Genomic DNA, 23268 nt, shown 5'->3' on the forward strand with positions numbered 1-23268 from the left:
GTCAACTTTCCAGATATTGAACATGCAGTTAAATCAACAGTTATCTTTTTAAGTTAAAAACTTTAATACTAGAATCAAATGACCTCAAAGTATGAATGTGTATTCTTGCAAATGTGCAGTATTTTCTTATCATCTTTTCATCTGTTGCTGCTAATACCAGGCACTCTTGAGAATCCTCTGGCAGATGCAATGCGTTTCTTCTTTCTTTAAACAAGCTTTTGTCAATCTGTTTGTGATTGTAAAGGGTTGTAGGCACGTAGACACCTCATCGGCTGATGAAACAGCATGGCACCAGGAGAGGCAAAACACCCACTGCATCATACAGGCGCTGCACCTTAAGTAGAGGGTGATTCCTTCACAGACTGTAAATAAAGGTGGACAACAAAGCTTCCCAGAACAGAACCTACAATATCTTGAAAACTGGTCCACTCATTTGTGCTGGTGTCACACTTTGCAGCCAGCATTACTGTAATGAATGAGAAGATGGAGACATGTTATTGAGGTACCGGCTGGGGCTGGTTGCTGTGTGGGTCATGAGCCCTGACCACTCCATGTTAGCAGCGGGGACAGAAGCCCGAGCTAACAAATCAGATTACACAACAAGTAATTATTACTGAAAGACAATATGTTTTGGGGATTTCCTTACCTGGATGACTTAAGACATATTCTGTTTGAACACTGTCGGCCATATCAAAGATAGATGTAGCCACACTGATGTCCCAAACGTTTTGATGTCCCAATGTGAAGTCTGGAGTTGAATGTTATCAATAACTGTTTCTTTTTCTTTATCCAACCAGAAGTGATGAATGAACAATGATTCCAGCCATATAGGCTTTTGAAGCTAATAGCACAACCAATCCCTCAGTGGGAGTAAGAGAAGTAGACCTGTAGCTGGCTAGCTAGCTGACTGGATATTACATGAGAGCTGATGGTAATTTCTTGACAATCTTTTGTTGCTGCTATGTTAAAGTACATGTTAAAGTACATTTTACACCTTCCTCTGACCTCTGGCATTTTGCGCACTTTTACTTTAAGTATTTTCAGTTTTAAAAGTACTTCTGACCATCTTTCTAAACAGGTAACCTTTTAAACGACACAATAAAATAACAATTAAAAAACACCAATAAACGGTTGTTTTTTTTAATCAAGATTTTTAATTGATGTCGACTGCACTGCATTCTTAAATTGGTGAAACGAGTAAGGCACCTTGCCTTTACCCATGAACTCCAAAAACTGCGAACATACGTTGAATATAACCGGGCTTAAGCAGCAGCACGGGATATACAGATAGATGGATAGATAGATATTTCATGGGTGTGTCTTTTTGTTCGAACAGCCTCTCGTGCCCCCCTCCCTCCCTCTGCCGTCAGTCATCCTCGTGAGCCAGCCTGTGCGCCTACAGCCGCCTCCGACGGGCGGGAAGCACGCGCTGGATTCTGTGGCTGATTTTCAAACTTTAAGCGTCTCCTGAGGAATTAGCCCCAGCCGCAGCTGCCACGGTACACAACACCGGGTCGGATACCGAGCGGGTGTAAGCGGAGGATTTGACCGGACGACGGAGGAAATGTGAGCGACAATGTGACGTTTCGGAGCCTCGACAAGGATTATCGCCGTCTCCAACCGTGGGCTGATTTTCCCTCAAAAGATAAGCGACTTTCGGCATGCTGCGGATCTGCGAGCCTCCACCAACGTGAAGCAAGAGCGTAGCTTGTTAAAAGTGCAGCTTTAGCCATCGCTACAAGATTGCTAGTTTTCTCTGAAAGTGCATTTCCTCCCTAAAAACGCTCTCGGAATATCAGAGTCAGCGGTGTGATTTATAATTGATAACGGAGGACGGAGCTGCCGGACACCGCCCGGACCGGGATTTCATCCTCTTTGGGGAAAAGAAAAGGACTGGCAGCTTCCAGCTGGGCGTGCAGACGGACGGAGACGACGCTCATCACCTGGAATGTTTGGAAAGTGAAATTGTTTTAGGTTATCTGTTTAAAAGGGGCCCTTACTGGAGGGATACCTGCATGATTTTGGGAGCAGTTCAGCCATTCAGAGCCCCTAAAGCGGAAGCTCCTATTTTTGTACTCAAGGACACCTTCAGTGTCGGTGGGTGTAGTTTCTTACAGCCTGGCAGTATTTGGGTTTTGAAGCACAAGCCGGAGCAGGATTTCTACGGGGACTTCAGATTATCGGAATTAAAGCTCTTTAGCCCCTCAGCACCACTTTTCTCTGAGGCTTGCTCTCCAGCATCGATGCAGATAGCTCTTCCGTGCCCGTTACTTTAAATACGCTATTGGAGTAACGTTACTTGGGCTTTTTGAGGCGAATAGGAGTTTTATCAACAGCGGTGTGACCTCCTCCCCTCTGCCACCCACCCATCCTGTTCTTTTCAGGAACTACGTGTACAGGAGTGTTTCTCGTGGCTGTGCACGGTAAGCCCACCGGCACCTGGATCCCTTCTTCGCCCCGTTTTTTTTCTTTTCTGCTGCCTAACCGCGCGCAAGTCTTTTCCGCTGCCTGAGCTCACTCACACACTCTCTTTCACACACACCGCTTTTTTTCAGCACCAGAAAACAAACAAACAAACAAAAAACTACCAAGATAGCCCCTCTCGCTTCATGTGCAAGGGAAGGAATCGCGCAAGAGGGGAGACCGTGAGTTGGGATAAGGTGCTGAGCCCGATCGGCTTTAAAGCATTTTATTGAGAGGGGAGTCCTCACTGTGATTTCCATTAGTGGACCGATCGGGGGAGAAAGACGAGAGGATTTTTGTGGAGGGGGTAGAAAAGAGACACATCAGGAGGAGAGGAGTTGGTGATCGATGAAGGTAAGGCTGATTGATCGGCTGTTAATAATGCAGTGTGTGTGATGCGCGCAGAGGATGCTCGGTGGGACCGAGCTCTGCTATGCGGTTAATTTTTTTTCGCCCCTGCCACGGGGATGCCAGGCTCATGTTAGAGCCAACAGTAGTTTTATTCTTAGTGCCCAGGAAATGAATCATCGCTGTAATCTGATTAGGCTCCTCCAGAACCCGGCTCAGTGTGCGACTTCTCTGTGTTGTTTGCGGGGGCACTGTCAGTGGCACTGCCGTTTTCTGAGGCTACAGACAGTTTATTTAGAGCTCTCCAAAAAGCTGAACTCTCCGCTGCTTCGAAGACAAACTGCTGTTTTGGCTCTGTGGACATTTCTTTGGCGCTTGTATTGGTTTCCGGGTGCACCGGCCAGGCTGGCAGCCCCGCCGTGCCTGTGTATGGGAATGCGCGAGTGCGTGCACGCATGCTAGGTTTCGCGCGCGTGAATGAATGCGTCCGTTCACGCGCATGCGTGCGTGTTTGTGAGTGGGAGCGCAGTGATAGAAGAACCCATTTTGGGGAGCTCTCTGTTTCTGTCTCACTCTCCGTTTCTAAAGCTGCCTCATCATGCCGCTCCAGCTGACTGCCGTTACAACCGCATCTATTATGAAGGAGGCTAGGAGATGAGAACAAGAGTGAAGGAGAGGTGACGCGGGTGGGGAGGAGAAGGTGATACAGGAAGGGAGGAGGTGGAGAGAACAGGAGAAGGTGTAGAGAGGGGCAGAGGGGGCCGGATAATAATGGGAAAACAAGAGGCATTGTTCCCAGAATGTGTTGGATATAAATCAAAACATAATTATAGCTTTTATTGAGCCTTTAACTTCTGCAGCTACGTGCTCAAAGAAGCAGGTGCTCTGGGAACCATCACACCTGGTCATTTATTGTGCAAGCAAAAAATCCCAGGGAAACAAGAAACATAAAAACAATCAGGCCAAATGCTGTTGTGTGAAAGCTGGAAGATGCAGAGAGGAGCAATGCACAGCAGGTTCTTTGTCTGGGATTTTTGTTAACAGAAGGGAAGGAGCCAAGGAGTGGTTAGGAAAAAGGGACAGCTCCACACTGAGAGAGCTTCTGTTCCACATAAAGATCTGAAAGGGCCAACTGAAAATATCTGCAGATGGTAGCTTCAGTCAAGCTACCAAGTGGAGGATTCAGGACCATGGAGAGCTCCACAGGGGCCGGCATTGCTGAGTTTGCACGTGGTCACTGTAATGTAAGAGCCACAGAAACCTCCTACACCGTGCAGCAGGGAGCCTGACATACAGGTGTTTGGGTGCCCATAGTATGGTGATAGCACCATAAACAAGTCCAGTAGCTTGTGGTTAGATTTAAACATGTTAAAATGAATTCAGGATCACAGAGAGCTCCTTAAAGGGCCTAACTTGTTTTCAGCAGAATAGATGGAGTCAGTGCATTTTCAGATCCACTTATAGTTTCCACTTCTTCTTCAGAAAGAATTTTCTGAAATCAGACCCTCTTTTGTTTGGTGTCAGCACCTGGGACACCTGAACAGCTGAAACACAACTGGTTGTACTTTGTGGTTAAACATGCTATTGTGAATTCAGGACCACAGAGCACTCATTAGGGCCTCACTGCTGTCTAAAATGTTTCAGGCACAACAAAAAGAAGTAATGTGGTTACAGCATGGGTAAATTGCAGGAGCAAGCTTTGACTTGGTGTAGCTTCAGTGTTGTATTTTGTATCAGTGTTTTTTTTTAACTTGGTATTTATAGTTTGGAAATGTTTAGCTTTAGTTCATTTTTCATAGAGCAGGGATATGTTGAAGATACCAGGCATGAGGAAAAACAGAAGATGACACAAGATTCATAGATGTAGTGAAGGAGGACGTGCAGAGGGATGGTGTGACAGCAGATTACTAGGGACAGGGTGAGCTGGAGGTAGATGATCCACTTTGGTAAGAACTTAAATATTATAAGATGGAAAGTATTTTTCAGAGGAACAATATAAGAACTATCGAGTGTGACAACACTGACAAAGGCTAACTATACTAAACTATTTAAAAACTGCATTTTTATTTAAGTTAAATTTTCTAAGCACACAGTATTGTTCAGTCTTTTTTTCAAAAGCCTATTTTTTTTGCCTTCAGTTTGAAAAAAGTGTATTTTTACACCTAGTTTTAGTTTAAATTCAGTTTGCGTTCGCTCTAACCTTGGTCAACACCATGGACAGCTCCTGCAATGCTGGTGGTGCTTTGCAGTTTAAACATGTTAATATGCATTCAGGACCATGACCCTCCTTCAAGGGTCCAGCATGTTTCCAGTATGGTGGAGAGATATGATGAAGAGCTATCAATGATTTCAGAATCATTAATAGTTCTAAGATACGTACAGTGTAGAAAGTCAGTAATATGAGCCCCTCCGGTTTGTTTTAAGCACCATGGACAGTTCTAACACAGTTCCAACACCCATGCCTTCACTTTGTTGTTAGACCTGAACCATGCAGAGCTCGTCAAAGGTCAGGAATAGTGCAGTAGATGCTGACCTTTGATGGCATTCAACAGTCCTCAGCACAATGGAGTAAGCTTATCTGGGTTCAGAGTCACTGATACCGCTTTTCCACCAATGGAAATTGTTGTCATTGTTGGCTTTCAGGACTCAGCCCACATTTTGCCAGGTTTGAGAAATGTTATCATCAACATAGCATTACCAGCAGAAAGTCATGGCATACAGAATGGACTGCATTTGCCAAACATTGGTGAATTTCTTACAGAAGCCCCGCCATAGCCACAATGTTAGGTGGAAATCTGTGTAGCTCTCGGTTGATCACTGGCTTTGTGTCAGCAGAAATTAACTATTGAGTTTGAGTTTCACAAGAATGTAGAGCTGTCTTTAAGAGGTTCTACTTAATTTCACCTGCAACGTAGCTGCTTTTAGGTTGTGGATACATTCTGTAGTTGAAATTGAATGTTTACCATGTACTACTGGGACATGAACTCATCACACACATAAATAATGTTATGGTAAAGCATAACATTTTCTAGCTGGTGAGCCCTTGAATCCCTCTGCCAGGTGGGCTTTTGGGGATCACATTTGTGTTTCTCATCATCCACAGTATGAGCCAGTTTAAAAAAATAGCTCTGAAGCTGCTCCTGTGCTGTTTACCGCTACATCTTTGTTTTTTCTCCATCTGTGCCCGGGGACTGCACAAGGTCATCCTGTGCAGCCATTATCAGATACATTTCATGTTTCTCTTGCTGTGGCCTAGACTCACTCCAGCTCTGGGCATTTCCATTCTCTTCCAACAGGCTAAAGAGGGAAAAACAACAACAACAGTTACAAGCAGTTATTGTACATAGTCAAATCTTCCCTCAAATTAAAAACAAAATTTTACTGATACATATGAGTTTGTCCCAGATCTGATTGCAGTGAAGAGCTCCACCAAATATTCCAGAGATAGTATAGCTCTTTAAAAAAATAACCCAACAACACAAAGAACTCCATCATAGTGTCATTGCCACAATGAGTGCCGTGTTAGTTTCCCACTAAGCTTCTTGTAATTCAGAATTAGAATCAAGCACTTTGGAATTAAGAGGAGTTATCGTTAAAAATATTTATAGTGACAGAAACAGATTTCACTGCCAAGTTCTGACATTTTATCCCAAACAAGGACTACAGCTAGTTACTGTAGTCCTTGTTACTGCACATCAACCAGTTCTCCATCCACTGCAGGTTCTGGTTAAAGTGGCACTCCAGCTCACAGTAGACCTCTTGGGCAGAAATAATTGATGGTTACATTGGAGTACATTTGCAGGAGGACATCCTTTCTTGAAAAGCAGCTGAATCACATAGTGGACCACAATAACAACCTGATTGTGGTGGGGAAACATGAGATGGGGAAAGTTCCAGGCTTTCAAAAACTTTCAAAATAAGACTAACAGAATTGTCAGTGAAAGCGAAATGCCGTTAATATTACATGGGATGTATGAGTATGAGTAAAGTCTTTGTGTGGGAAACACTACTATCACTTTTGATTAAGTGCACTTACGGTGCATTAATGTTCTGCAGGTTTAAGCCTGTCATGCTGGAAAATATAATCAAGGAACGCTTCATCCTCATCCCCACAATCGGAGTCAACGTATCTAAGCTGGTCAGGCTTGGTATCATGTAAACATTACTAGATTTTTATTTTCTGCTACTTCTTTTTTTTTTTTTTTTGAATTACCACTGCACAGATGTATGCTCCCTCTCATAATTTGAAGCTAACCTTTTATATCTAATTGTCGGTACTTGCAGAGAGAGACGAGCTGCCTTTATATCTACATGTTTAAAGTTAACTGCCTCCTGAAAACATCAGAACTCATCTTCTGCATTACATGTGCTCACAACAGCACTGGCATTGTTTCAGCATATTAGGGGCTGTGTGTGAAGTTGCAGTGGTTTCAATATCTTATTAGGAGCCCGAAAAGCTGCGAAAGCTTCAAGGACAAACTGAATTGGAAGCACAGATTAGGAGAGTAGAACGTTTTGATAGGTGTTACATTTCTCCCATATTTATGTTTTGTTAATATTGTGTCCAAAAAACTTTAATTATTTTTTCGTCACCCTTTCCAGTCTGAGTGTGGGCTGCGAGTTCGGTGTGAATGTGTGTTGTAAGTTGTATACATTTTATTAAAATACATGTGGTTGCACAAGCAGAAGAACAACACCAGCCTGGTAGAAGGAGACAGGTGGACAGACAGGCAAGCAGACTATTTGGCTTGTGCGCTCTTACTCATACAGTGAGCAAGACACAGACTGGCTTAAAGCAGGTAGGCAGACAGACACCAGACATGTAAAAGAGCAGTTGAAGCAGGTGGCTGTGATAATAGACTGAAATGTGTTAATGTGGCTGCAGTGATGCATTGTTTTGTGGTGACTGTTATCATATGGAGAGCATTACAATAGGCTTCACATCCCATTAGCAAACAGTGAGCAAGAGCACATCCCCACCTCCACACTTACTCTCAGTACAGCACTTTGATGCGTTTCCCATTTTCTGCTACCTCTGACACATTTGTTGCTCTTTTTGTCAGATGGCAGAGAAAAGATTTTTGAAACCTCTGCAAACACGGCTGAAAATGTGACTCACAACAAAGGCTCTGGATACTAAAGCTGGAGTTTGCACCTGTTTGGGTTGCAACTAATCACAGTTTACGTTTTGATTATTTCTCGAAAATAAAGTAAAATAAAGTAATGGTACCCTTGTGGCTTCTACCAGTCACTTGTCAGTCTTGAAGCTCTGTGGAGAATGACCAGTTAATCTAATGTATGTGTTTAGTTTGTGGGAAGCTGCTAGAGGGACAACAACAGCTCCAGCAAGGCTGATTCAAGACAAATATAGGATGAAACCCGTCTCGGTGTGTTAAATATGTATGTCAAGTCCATTTCTACACATATTTAAATCTAAGAGTAAAATTATTTTACATGTCTTTTGGTAACTGGCTAGAACAGCATGTCTCTTGTTATTGCTCCTTCAAATGTGGAAAAATAGGCAAATATGAATTATTTACTGTATGTGAACAAATACAAACCATCTAGTTGTTCAGCAGGCAGTCTGGCCATTACCTTTGTCTGTGATTAGACCTCTACCTACATAGCAGCTCAAAAAAAGAGTCTGAAACATTTCTAATTTCCTCTGAGGCTTCATTTGTTGGAAAAAGTTGGAAGTTGTTTTTCTACTATGTGATTGTGTTTTGATCTCTAGCAGCTGTCATGTAGGAACCTGCTTTAGTTTTTGGAAGTGCTTTTTCTTACTGATACCCAACAAGGATTGTTATGTAATGACGCTGTCACTCCAGGTACAGAAAAGCAGGTAAGAGCCAGTCACAGGAATCCAGATCATAAATGTTCATTTACATTTCAGCGGAAATTCTCCATCCCGTCTGGTTAAAGAATTAATCTGCAGCTTAATCTCCCAATGTAGAACTATACCCCCAATCCCTCCGTCTATTCACCCATCTGTTTCCTCGTCCATCTGCCCGTCCAACCAGGCAGCCTGTTTTCCCTGCCTGAACTCACTTTGTAGTCTTCCTTCCTGCTTTCTTTTCCCTGTTGCAGGTGCTCTGCAGGTGGACTGTTTTCATCCTGAGACACTACATTTAAATGAATGACGCTAATCCGTACTTCATTCTACAGCCCGCAGGAGGTCCTTCCTAGCAAATTTCATTTCTTCTCCACTCTCACTGCTTTGGAGGTGTCCCCCCCCCCCCCCCCCCCCCCAGCTTATTCAGCCACGGTGTGCCAACGCGACAGCACTAACAGGACTACTGCTGCAGAAATAGCAACTTAAATTACTATAATTTAGAGGTGTGTATTTATTGTAATTCTTTCCCATTTTAGATCTCTTGGTTCCATTATGCTAAAATGTTACTGTAATGGCCGAATGCTGGATTCAAAATCAGTGTCAGCTTTGCTGTTTCATTTTCTAGTTAATCTCAATGTTATTTTTTTTACCCAACGTTGTAATGTCCACACCCACACAAACACACCACAAATACTGTAATCATGGTGTTAATTTGTTTCTCCTGCTCCTCTTTTTCACCTCGCCTCCTCCTGATTTCTCTCCAGCTTATTTTTGTACAATCTTTTTCTCAAAAGATTGTGCGATGATCTTTTTTTTTCATAAATAGATGGCAGAAGTGTGACCTACATTTCTACCGAAATAAGGGATTGCTGTGTCTTTGCTTTGTTACACTAGTGGAGAAATTAACAGCGGTGTAAAAAATGATTGCCTCTAACTGCACCCCAAACCCAAAGTACCTGTTTTTGTCAAGATGTCAGGAGCTTAATGTAGATGTTTCTAATTTGCCAAGGATGACAGGAGCAATGTGTGAATTCAGTTTTAAAAAAACCTCCACACTGAGAAATGAAGCAGTATAACACCTCAGGGTAATGCATCTGTTAAATAACAAAATCTGTTCCTAAAAATGGTGTCTTCCGCACATTAAAGCAGTCAAGCATTGAAGTAAATCAATTAAATTGGTTAAAGCCATGAATTTATTTTAGAGTTTAACTGCTAAATTAATGATTAGCACTATAAAGAGGGATATACTTTATTTAAAGAACACATCGGGTAAGTTTTACAACTGGACATTGTGTCTTCCTTGTGATGTAAAACAAACGTTCCTGTCTGAAATGACAAACCACATTCCCTCAGAGGACGGTACGAATCCAGACTCACAGCAGATGACTCTGAGGTGTAACAAGGGGGTTGTTTCTTTCCTCTGCCCTGCCACTGGAATGAGTCTTCATGTGTGATCTGACATCTTAAGGATTAATGAGAAAATGGTGAAACGTGTCAAGTCTAAATTGAATATGAGTCGCTGCCGGTGCGGACCCCCGGAGGACTGTCAGTGCGAGGACACATAACAAGAACAACTCCAGTGTAAATCCAATATGCATATCAGCGTGCTAATCTCAGCAGGGATGTGATCTAATGCTCATCACATTACACTCAGTTTTTCTGTTTCCATAGCAGTCAGTCGCTCCATCACGCTCTCCCCGTCTTTCTCCTTTCATGCCCTTCCTTCTCCTATTTTCTTTATTATTTTCCTTTCCTTTTTCAAGTTGAAGGTCATATCTGACAGCATGCTGATGGATGGTGCAGTACAATTTGGGACACATGAGAACAGTGTGTGTGTGTGTGTGTGTGTGTGTGTGTGTGTGTGTGTGTGTGTGTGTGTGTGTGTGTGTGTGTGTGTGTGTGTGTGTGTGTGTGTGTGTGTGTGTGTGTGTGTGTGTGTGTGTGTGTGGTGGACACGTTCAGTAAGAATACGCCAGATCAAAAATGGTGAGAAATGATACATTTATTTTTTTTTGGTAACTTTCTTAAAGTGTCATTTCTTAAGCGGCGCAAAAAGAATAAAATGTTGATCATCAATTAGCTTGTATCAGTCTTGAGGATTTTGAAGTAGGATTTCGAGTGAATCCCACACTGTGGCTTTATAATTACACACTCAAAACATCAGTTAGTGATAGATTTCTGTGTCGGACTTCTCTAAACAAAAACGACTGCGCTGAGCAGATCATCTCAGAGTTGGTTTTAATAAATGTTGAACAACACTTTATTGAAATTAAGTTATTGGAATGGAAAAAAGCCTAAGAGGATAGTTGTAAATGAATAAATCTGGTTGTACTGGTTCATATGCTTGCACAGCACACTGCCACCAGGCACAGCAATCACACCCACTGTGGTCTTCATCACGGTTACACATATTTATTTTTCTGAAGAGGTGCACATCCAACCCAAATGTAAAGCAAATCAACAGAGTTCAAATGGACAGATCTTTAAGATCTTTATGAAGCAATCCATCCATCCATCCATTATCAGGGACACCTCCTGTTGATGTTGTGCAGCAGCAGTCTTTGTCTGAGCTTCTCATCCCGTCTCTGAGCCTGATCCCAGACACGCTTCAGAAGAAGCGAATTTATGCCATTTGCAGCTGTAATCTCATTTTTGGGTTAGTACTATCACTGCTTGTGGTCAGGTGAGGGGAGGAATGTTGATCGACCAGTAAATAGCTTTGCTTTTTTAAGCTATGTTAAATATTTCCTGCTTTCAACTTCTCACACGGGAGGATTCAATCACTGAAACCTCTTGGGAGGTGTTGAACATGCTTGAAGCTGATCTTGGAGCTGGTTAGCTGAAGCTAATTAATGTCACACTTAAGTTTGACAATAAAAAAAAAAAACATGCCTTCAAAACACAGATAATAATTTCACTGCATCATGTCCCTTATGATGTAGTGGACTGTCAGTGCGTGCCATGTACTGCAAAGCCTCATGCAGCTCTGTTTGTCTGTCATACAGGGTTAAGGCTGTGCTGCTGCCGGCCCGCTTCTCCTCCTGAATCATGTGGAGCCTTTCAAAGGCCAAAGGGTGTCTTTGTGTGTCAGGCCCCTTTGAGATTAAAAGACTTGGGATTTTACCGGCAGGAATACATGACTGCTGTAGAGCCGGATGTGACAGAGAGTGGGAGAAGCAGATGGAGGTTGCTGTAAGGTGAAGCCTCTGTAGATTTACCCTCCATTTCACTGTCCATCAGACACAGTTTGAGTGCACGCACACATGCATGTGCACAGACACGACAGGGAGGTAAATCAGTGCCCCTTGTTCTTGTGAACCCTGATTCCTCCGGTCTGCTCCTCCTCTCACCTTAACTCAGTGTTTTCTTCCACATCCTTGTTACTGTTCATATCAGAGATCTTCATGACTCACAAATCCCACTCTGAATTAAGTCTCTGTAATCATTTGGAACTCTGGAACATTTTCTTCTGGGAATTTGCAAATCCCCTTAACCCTTTCCGTCTGAGTGGGTGCAGTACCGAGACCAGGCTTTATATTCTTATTAAAATACAACCCATTTTGTGAAGGCTGCAGAGCATGGCACATTCAATGAAGAAGGCAGAAGAAGAAAACAGACACACAAACACTTTTCTGTTGCACTGAATTTTATGAAGATGGCTTTTTAGCTTTTAGCTTAGATTTTCAGAAGCTTTTAGAAAATATTGAAAAAGGGTACCTCTGACTCATCGAAGAGTTTTTTTTTTTTTTTTTTTCATATCTTGGTTTGGCTTTGTGATGGGAAGAGAAAGACTCGTGTCTATCTTAATAAGACAGATTACAGTGGTGGAGATGTTACCGCCTGGCTCAAAGTAGACCTGGGCGATATAAGATTTTTTCATATCACGATATATTTTTTTCATTTCAGGCGATAACGATATCTATCACGATATAAGCCAAATAATTATATTTGTAATATTTAAATGTGCCGTTGCTCACAAGTAAAATGTGAAATAATCAGCAGCTTGTTTTGATTTAAATATTTATTTCCCATAATAAGTTCAACAGGGTATTAAGGAACACGAGACTTTTTCAGATAAATAAAGGCAAATATTGCAAACTACACAAAAGGCAGCCGCTAAAGCGTTTAAGTTTCAAAATAGAACAAACAAAACAGACTACTAAACTGTCAATTCCACTTAGAAACAAAATATTAATTCTAAAAATAAATCTTAGTTTGTTTTACAGAATAACAGACAAAACTGACTAACTTTTGTCAATATCAAATAAACTGAGAACTAAAAGGAAATTCTCAATCTCTCCTTGTTGTATAGCTTAGCTTTTCAAACAGTTTTAACAGTTACTTTAGTCTGACAAAAGCCGAATGACGAATTAGCGCTTCCAGTCAGAGATTGAGCATGCACCAGTTTATTGTATTTCCAGACTTGCTTTCGGCACAATTTACAGTGCGCGCTACTCTGTTTTTTGTCAGACTTGAAATAGCCGAAATACCTTCACACTGCGGAACTTCTATGGCTCTTCTGTTCGACAATCTCTCCGGCATTGGAACCATCATCTGTTTTCTCTTCGGAACCTTCGGTCACGCTCTCGGTTTCTCTAGTCGGCGCACTCATTTCCTCCATTACCCGGGCGGCACGGCGGCTGGCTGCTTCCCAAACAAATACACATGTGCGGCTTGGCACTTGTGCTGTACGTAACAAGTCACGTGACGTGACGCTGCGGCTGTGATTGGTTCGGCTCTGCACTACTTAATTTGGATTGAATGTTTTTTTTGTTTGTTTGTTTTTTAAAGAGAACAAGAGCGATGAGGCCTATCGTAATAGTTTAATTTTTCTATCGAGAAAAAGTTATTTCGCAATACATATCGTTATCGTTCTATCGCCCAGCTCTGGCTCAGTGTTTTTTCTTATTCTATGTGGTGGGGATGTTTTCTAGCCTGGAGCTTTAGAGGGCTAAAATACTTAAAGCCTTTGGATTTATTTGACTGAGACAGTAAGAAGCCAACACACTGACAAACCTGTTGATCAGTTTAGCTTTTACTGTGTGAAAAATAGCTCTTTATTTCTCATGACGGTAGTCACGATCTTCATCTGAAGTAGTATCCAGGTAGCCGAGACATTTGAAGCTGCTTTGGGCTGTGTTTGGCTCAGTTACTTTATTATTAGTTAGTTTCAATTTTTTTGTGGGCCATACATAGTCCAAAAGTCACAATACATCACACACATGGCTTAATAAGGCTGATCTGTGGTCAATCAAGGCTAAATGTGGCCAGTACAAAGCTTCGCATATGGGCCACGTGTGGGCTCATGTGCGACATGCGGCCATGACCCAAAATTGATTCTATTTGGACCGTCTTACAATTTAAATGCACAAGAAGATGCTTAATGTCTTTGCCCTACTTTCCAAGGCTATGTGTCTTTACAGTTTTTAATTGCCTCATTTTATGACTGTCAGTTTCATCTGTGTTATCATTATGTGATCGCACAGTAAAAGACGATGTCCATCTGACAGTGAGGTTGTGAAACCACCTTTTAACATTTTTTTTTTCATAAAATATTTAACCATGACAACCCCCCCACACCCAAATCACTCTCTCACACACACACACACACACACACACACACACACACACACACACACACACACACACACACACACACACACACACACACACGTTGGGACATCTAATTGACATAATGCTTTCCCTAGCCACGTACGCTAACCCTAACCATCAAAAATGAATGCCTGACCATAAACCTAACCATAACCCAATTGTAACCCTGACATTAAAACCACATCTTGAGTCTCAAAAATGAGGACTGGGTTTTTGGTCGATTTGGTTCCCATAAGGGCTGTTGGTCCCCACAAGTATAGTAAACGTCTGATTTTTGTTCCCCACAAAGACGTTAATACCTGTCCATAGATACATATATTCACTAAACTATCATAATGGTTTGGGTTCAGTAAAAAGACTTTTGGCTTCATAGAATAATACTGAACTCCTTTTCTTTCTTTTTCAGCAAAACCCAGCAGGTGTTAAATAACAGGCTTCATAGAAACCTAAAAATACCCCAGAGATCTTTCTGCCCATCTCTGTCTGTCTAGTTCTCTTTGTCTCCGTCTCTCTCCCAAACACTCCTATCTCTCCGTCCTCCTTATTAGCCTCTCTTCCTCCTACGTCCACTCTTCCTCTCCAATCCATGCCTCTCTTCTTCCCCTCACTCACGCCTCTCTCTCTCTCTGCTTTCAGTGTAAACACAGCCTGTGATTCAGCACTGCTGCAGTTCAGCCATCCTGCTGAGGCAGAAAATGGAAGCTTGTTTTTAGCATTGAACGCTCAACTCGCCAGGATAACTACAAACTATAGGATGGAGGGGCATCAAAGCAAGAGTGAAGGAGGAAGGAAAAGCAGGATTAAAGAGAGATAGACAGTGAAGGGCAGAGAGAGAGGATAGATCGTAGCCAATTACGTGGCTCAGCTTAGTGTGAACAGTGGGACTGGGTGCTGTCAGCGGCCTGATAAAAATAGACACAATCTATTTGGATGTGTGTGTGCGTGTGTTTTTGTGTTTGTGTTTGGTTATTGTATTTGCACTCTTGTATCAGAGTTTGTTTTACACATGTGCACCACTACTAGCATTTAGCTCCTGATTAATTAGGTATCACAGTTGTGTATACGTGTGTGTGTGTGTGTGTGTGTGTGTGTGTGTGTGTGTGTGTGTGTGTGTAGAGAGAGAGAGAGACAGAGAGAGAATAGTGCAGAAGGATGGCAGGGAGTAAACAAAATTTGTTTAACTGACTGAGTTTCGCCTTCCTAGTCAGGATGAGTAGTACTACCCCCCCCCCCCCTCCCTCTCTCTCTCACACACTCTGTCAGAGAGACATTTGACCAGAGCTACCATGACCAATTATAAAATCACCTCTGAAGTAGTTTGTGTGTGAACACTCTCTCTCTCTCTCACACACGCTCACACACGCGCACACACACACACACACACACACACACACACACACACTGTGCTGAATGTCATGTTTGATGTAATGAGTTTCATGGGTGAGTGTCTCCATGTAAGGTAATGGTAAAGGTGAGATGAGAGCTAATCTGTCACACACTGGCAGCGGCGATGGACAAGAAGAGAGAGAAAGAGAGAAAGGGCAGAAGAAGGGAAGGTAACGTGAGAGGAAGCAGGGTGAAGTGAAGGAGGGAACATACAGAGAGAATGGAATGTGAGAGGTAGAGGCAAGAAAAAGAGAAGGAAAGACTGTTTTGTTTTTGAGTCTTCTGCTTCAAATATAAATACATGTGAGGAATCTATTTTCACAATTGCCTGACAAAATATTAAAATTCTGTGGATGAAGACATTTCTTGATGGGTAAAAATAGAGAAATAACGTACCTGCCAGCAGCTCAGACAATCTGACACATGAGACGTGGCAGAGAAATAGTGAGAGGAGATGTTCACCTGAAGGCACACAGGAATTACAGTACATAACACAGATTGATAGGTGATAATATTTGATGCAGTTGCTTGTTTGGGTAGTGCTTAAGCTCCACCATCTTGGGCAGCAGTTTGTGGCAGTAGCCCCTTATTGGCTGCTTGATGAGAGAAAGTTTGAGAACCACTGCCTTAGGGGAACAATTCAGTCTGTCTGTAGGAAGGACTGCATGATAGCATGTAGATCAATGGATCCCAACAGGAAATGCATGTGAGAGTGAAGCGTTCACCATGATGTGACCTTTTGCTTAGTCCCGTCTTTCAGCAGTGAGCTGAGAGTTTCTGATGTCGTATTAGTGTTCTGGATGTGCAAAATGTTGATTGAAGGGTGAGTGTGGCTCACACTGTTGTGAGGTGTAAATCATGAGATTCTGATTGAGGCTTTTTTTTTTTTTTACTATAATGTGACCATCATTTCCAAAATTTACATCATGTCATATTCAGTAAGACTTAATCCCAGTGATTGTAACTGCATAGAGAAAAACGTATGCTAGTGCTGGTTACAGTCTGAATCAGTGGGTCCCAAACGTTTTTTGCTAGGCCACCCTTTGTACAAGGTCTTTGCCTCCATTGCATTTTATTCCACAGCTCAAACCTTTTGTAAACAATTAAACAAATAAAATAAATAAAAGTAAACTGCAATAAATTAAATTAGGTTGCAATAAAATAAACCAATCAACAAATGAAATTATGGTGTAATTATTTAACATATAGTTGTTTTGGTTTTTTGGTTTGTTTTTTTCCTTTGTAAGAATATTCAACATTGCTATTAATACATTTTTCCAAAAATGTCTCTCTGTACAAAATGGGTTTAACAACATAAACCCATTTTGCCTTCAACACCATTCTTCCCATGGGCCTGAAGGACAAGCTGGAAAACACAGGAGTCGACCAGCACCTCACTACCTGGATTTTGGTCTACCTCACTGAGCGACCACAGTATGTGAGAACTCAGGGCTGTGTGTCGGACAGGGTCGTCTGCAGTACGGGGGCCCCACAGGGAACGGTTCTGGCTGCGTTCCTCTTCACCATCTACACTGCAGACTTCTCCCACAACTCCACCCAGTGCTTCCTGCAGAAGTTCTCTGATGACTCTGCAATAGTCGGCCTCATCACTGATGGGGACGACAAGGAGTACAGAGAACGGACCCAAGGCTTTGTGGACTGGTGCCAGCAGAACTACATCCAGATCAACACTATTAAAACCAAGAAGCTGGTGGTAGACTTCCGCAGGCACAAACATCCTCCACTGCAACCACTGAACATCCAAGCTATGGACATTGAGGCTGTGGACAGCTACAGGTACCTTGGTGTTCATCTGAAAAACAAACTGGACTGGACTCATAATTCAGACGCCCTCGACAGGAAAGGGCAGAGCAGGATGTACCTGCTGCAGAGACTCGGGTCTTTTTGAGTGAAGGGCCCACTCCTGAAGACCTTCTATGACTCTGTGGTGGCCTCAGCCATCTTTTATGGTGTGGTCTGCTGTGGTAGCAACATCTCTGCCGGGGACAGGAAGAGACTGAACAGGCTGATCAGAAGGGCCAGCTCTGTTCTAGGATGCCCCCTGGACCCTGTGGAGGTGGTGAGCGACAGGAGAATGGTCGCTAAGCTGTCATCCATCCATGCATCCATCATCCAGAGTGGGCGATCGTGGCTCAAGAGTTGGCAGTTCGTCTTGTAATCAAAAGGTTGCCGCTTCGAGCCCCGGCTCGGACAGTCTCGGTCGTTGTGTCCTTGGGCAAGACACTTCACCTACCGCCTACTGGTGATGGCCAGAGGGGCCGATGGCGCGATATGGCAGCCTCGCTTCTGTCAGTCTGCCCCAGGGCAGCTGTGGCTACACCTGTAGCTGCCTCCACCAGTGTGTGAATGTGAGATTGAATGGATAGTGGAATTGTTAAGCTCTTTGAGGGTCTTGAAAAGTGCTATATAAATGACATCCATTATTATTATCCCTGTTGGACAACATCTCCCACCCCATGCAGGAGACTTTGACAGCACCGAGCAGCTCCTTCAGTGTCTGCGGCGCCCACGGTGTGGGATGGAGAGATTTTGCAGGTCTTTACTCCCTACTGCTGTCAGACTCCACAACAAAGACTTTTGCAGCTGATCAAACACACAAACCCACACATGTGCAATAAGACTAAGAGCAATACTCTTTTCTGATAAAGTTGTATTTTTACTCAGTTGTATATAGCATTTGTATTCTATTTTTATCCTATTGTATACAGTATTTTATTCTATTCTATTCTGTACAGTTGTGTTCCAGTGTTCTCTAATTTTTGCTATATAACTTTTGCACTGTCCACTTTCTGCTGTGACAAAACAAATTTCCCACGTGTGGGACTAATAAAGGTGATCTTATCTTATCTTAAACAACTGTGGGATACTGTTTGTGTTCCCGACGCAGGGGAAACTGAAATTCTGTCAGGGAAACCTACCCTGGCACCGCTGTTGTGCAGGTGAAGCCAAAGGCAAGATATGCTTCATCACATTTTCTAGTCTTTGGCTTGGAAGGAAGTTGGTTTGGAAGCATATTTGGTGATGCCTCATCTGCTGCGTTTGTGTGGGAGCCCCGTCAAAAAAACCCCCCGCAATGGCTCTGCGCCCCCACTTTGGGAACCTCTGGTCTAAATCAAGTGTCAGAAACGTGTTTCCTTGTGTATGTGATGCACTTTATTTTGCTTGGTGCTGAATAATCTAAGTTTAGTTTAATTAACTGCTTTTCCAAAGTGGTAAGGGACATTTTTGTGTGCAGGGCCCTGATGGAAGTTTATTTACCCAGTGTTCTGTGAACTTCTGATGACAGATGGTATTGTAGATTCGGCTCAGTGCAGGGTTGCTGTCATCTTCCCGGTGACAGACACGACTTCCCTGGCATCCACATTATCTACAGTTTCATGGAACTGGCCTGCAGTAAAATTCATAGCATGCATACTCATGTGTCATGACTGTTAATGGAAGTTACTCCTGACTCCTCTGGTGGTTTGTTGTATAACTTGTGGATTTTATAAACTGTTTTACACCATCTGTGTGATATGTAATGACTGAATAAACATAAATATGGTTCATTTATAAAAGTCTTAGGGCTTAATGACAAATAAGATGATGACAATATTTGTCTGTTGTGTCACATCAATTTTGATTTGTTTTAAGACGAGCCGGGAGACTCTAAAATATTCTTTTTAAGATGAAAACTTAGTTTTCTGAGTGTAAAATTCATAAGACATTATCATCATCTTGCATCCCTAATAATCAACATTATGCATATTTTGGATTAATGACTGTAGTTAATAATATAAGCTTTAAAATGACAGAAAGGATTTGAATGTACTAATCACAAGTCCACAGAAACTGTCCACGGCTCATATTTTTGAAGCTGGATTTATGTTTGGATTTTTACCTTTAAATAGCTTCATTTGGCAAATTGTTAAAAGTTAAAGTTCTATCATGAAAAGGAGTTTTGAAACCTTTCTCTTTGTCATTTAAATAATGATGGAGTTTTCCTCTGCATGTTTATGGCTCGGTACGCAGCCATTTTCCTTTGTCATTTGATATTTATGACATTTGATATTTATGACAAAGGAATCCTTAATAAGCAGAGAGCATTTTCCTGTTTTGGGGGCTTTACTGACCCTCTAAAAATCCTAAAAACTTCACTGCCTTGAAGCTGGATCTTTGAGTTTTCTTTTTCCATTCAAACCTTACTTATTTTGAGGAATGTGGTGTTCAATGGACAGAAATGAATATTTAGTGTGTGGATGAAATTGAATCCTTTGTTCTGTGTATGCTGGAGCTCGCTAGGTAGGAGATTACTTTTCCACTGGTGCACTTCCCCCTGGAGGCCACCATAAAATGAATACACTCAAGAAGCTGCGAGGGCTTCCAGCTGTAAGCATCCATTAAAGACTGTGTGAACTCACTCATATATTAAGAGCCATTACGATGTTTAAAAGGAGAGAGTTTGAGGTGTTTAAGGCTTATTTATTCACACACGGTTGGTTAAATGACACATCACATGTCATTTGTAGCTGAATGGTGAATATCCACATTTATACCGCTCTTGGAAAATGGACTGCTGTATTTGCATGAGAGTGTGCCTTTACGGCTCCGCTGAGGACCAGGGTAGAGAGTTTTAATGGTGCTCATCATAATGCCATCTTCAATCATTCATGATTCACCTTTCTATATACATTACTGAATATTTTAAAACTCCTTTTAATGTTGAACTCATGTGTGTCAGGAGACCTGGCTGCAGGTATATGGCTTTGTGTCTGTGTGTGTTTTTGGGAGCTTGTATTCGTATCTTTGTGGGGACCAAAAATTGGAAGGTTACTATACTTTTGGGGACCAACACCCTTTACGGAGACCAAAACTCTGGTCCCCATAAGTTTGAAGGCATTTTTGAGACTCAAAATGTGGTTTTAGTGTCAGCATTACAATTGGGTTATGGTTATTTTTAGGGTCAGGGTTAGGCATTCACTTTTGATGTTAAGGTAAGTGGCTAGCGAAAGCATTATGTCAATTAATTGTCCCCACAAGATCTGAATACCTGACGTGTGTGTGTGTGTGTGTGTGTGTGTATAAACCTTAAGATCCTGTTGAGACTTTTCAAAATAAACTGAAATGTGTACATTGCTGTGAAACATCACATTTTAAAATATGCATCAAACAAATTACTTAAAATATAAAATGACTCCGGGTACATGACGCCCAGCTGAAAACACTTTCACACAAATTTAGTTGCCGGGGTTCACAGAATTTACAGAAAATGTAAAATTTTTGTGATATACATCGTTGTCGGGACGATAAATGTCTCATGTCGGGAAATGAGATTTCGGTTGCACAGCCCTGGTCACACAGGATAGTGTCAAAAATATTTCATATTTGTTTGAATGAAAGAATTGAGCTGTAGACCAATAGGGTCGTAATAATTCTACGTTTCAGCTCATACCTGGGTTTTTCTTTAGAATAGATAGATAAAGAACTTCAGTACCACTTGATTGGTAATTAACTGGTTTTTTGATGTCTTTCTAAATATCATTTTATCATTGAGGAAGACATCTTTCACAACAAATCTCCAAAATCACAGTCCATATTTTCATACCTTTTTTTTTCTCTCCCTCATGGCGATATTTTGCAGGGGGATAGGATGAAATACTCAAAGTAGAAAAAACATCCTTTACTACCAGCATGTTTATTTCATGGATGGGTGATGCTTGGAAAAGCCACAAGAGACCGTTCATATTTGTATCACAATTGTGGCCTTTTAACTAATATTACCGGCAAAGAGAACTTTAAAATTGGCAAAAACGACTGCCAAAAAGCCAAGTGCCAGATATTTCAAAGGAAGCAGGCATGTACAAATCTGCACTGAGTTTAGCGAGTAAAGTTTTGAAAGTGCTAACAAAGTAGGTTACCAACCTGTCGTGTTGCTGTCAGTGAAATTTTGAAGCCCTCTCAAAAAATTGTATTCAGGATGTAGAACCACAGTTTCATATTAAGCCTTCTTTCCATATTTTGTAATAAACGAGTTGCGTTTTAGTAGAAGTTTAGAAGAAAAATAATCCCCCATTTAATGGGCTGTCCTATATTAAAACAAATGGGTCGGCTGGACAAAGTTCTGTGAGTCTAATTTTTTTTTTTTTGCTAAACGTGATTTTGTACTTTTCTTATTTGTTGTGATATTCTTCTCAGGGAAAATATGTGACTTTCATCCATCTATGCTCACAAGGTAAGCACTTCCTTACCTTGATTAAAAACCTGAATTACCCCGATGACAATGATAATTACTCAAAACTTACTATACCTACTTTATATGCCTTCACAAGGGATGTTGACTTTGCAGGTCAACATTTAAAAACCCTTTTGGGATGCTATTAGTATAAAAGGCCATTCAAAGGCAAAAAAACTGAAACAAACTAAAGAATATCTCTTGCTTGCTTTTTTTAAGGTTTTTGACCTTTGCCCTTCATACGCCTTTGTACACTGTGAAAACGAGAGAGGAAAAGCTGCGTGGGGTTTGGTCAGTCCTTTTTGACTGCACAGCTGTCAAAAACCAACAGAAATAATAGGTGCATAGTTTGAATCCTGGTGACTTTTACCTCGAGGTCAGAGGTCTGGTTTTCTGAAAATCTTGTGAATGCCATAACCTGAGAACATGGGATTTTAAAATGAATACCATAGGAGTGTCTACTTGGAGGCTGAGGGGTGATCGCCAGTATTTTCATAGTTTCCATTGTGACGCATAGCCCGCTTTGTCTCGACAGAATACCAGCTACAGACAGGAAACACACATCCTATTAAAATATATCTGTTTCAAAGTGTCCATGGACACAAACAGATTGATGTTCTGGCTGTCCGGACATTGTCAGATGTTTAGGATGACATTCTTGCATTATGACTGCTTTTACAACCGGTGTTTCAATATTAACTATTTAATAGCCATACTGCATTAAGCAACAAACCTGAAAAGAAACTTGGAGCCGAAAACAACAAATGTTCACGTTTCCAGCAGTGAATAACAGTTAGAGCAGCTGTGACAGCTGAGGTTTAATTATATGCTGATGTCTATGATGTGTATAAATCTACCCAAATCTGTTAGATTTCATTGGGACAGTGTAGCTTGCAATAAACCAGTAATAATAAAATCAAATCTAAGTCTGTTTAGCTGGTGTGTAAAGGCTAAAGAAGCACTTTTGACATTTTCATCTGACTCTGATGAACTATTATTAAAATTTTTACATATAGCCATGACCAACCCTTTTTTCCTGTGACCTAATTACGGATACTCCACCCATAGGGATAGATAAGTAATGTTTGTCTTCATCAAATTTGAACTTAATGTCTTTGTAAATAAATGGTTGGTTTCCTGCCAAAGTGACTATTTGAGCAGAAAATATGATCAGCCACCCACAAAAATTACCTGGAGGTAATTTCACATCTGACTTTAGTGAGGAGCAAACAGCTTTCAGATAAGCATGTATTGGCATTCTTGCTTCATTAGCGTCTGCAGAAATACAGATTGAAGAGATGTTTGGTACAAACTGAGACACAGTATTGATCTAAACTTGTTTCTCTATGACTGATTTAAGTAGAAGTATGTCAACGTTGTAGAACAAAAAGGC

The 23268-nt window shown here is 41.6% G+C and overlaps 1 protein-coding gene across 6 annotated transcripts in view; it reads left to right on the plus strand.

The window, feature by feature from the left end:
• Nucleotides 1-1138: 1138 nt before the first annotated feature.
• LOC113037032 (leucine-rich repeat and fibronectin type III domain-containing protein 1-like protein) overlaps nt 1139-23268 on the plus strand; it is a 421423-nt gene continuing 399293 nt past the window's right edge. For all 6 annotated transcript variants that reach the window (XM_026193741.2, XM_080289322.1, XM_026193739.2 and 3 more), the window contains exon 1: nt 1139-2817. The gene's annotated coding sequence lies outside the window, so the exon portion shown is untranslated. The remainder of the gene's footprint in view (nt 2818-23268) is intronic.

Source organism: Astatotilapia calliptera, chromosome 14, assembly GCF_964374335.1.
Source record: "Astatotilapia calliptera chromosome 14, fAstCal68.1, whole genome shotgun sequence".
NCBI lineage: Eukaryota > Metazoa > Chordata > Actinopteri > Cichliformes > Cichlidae > Astatotilapia > Astatotilapia calliptera.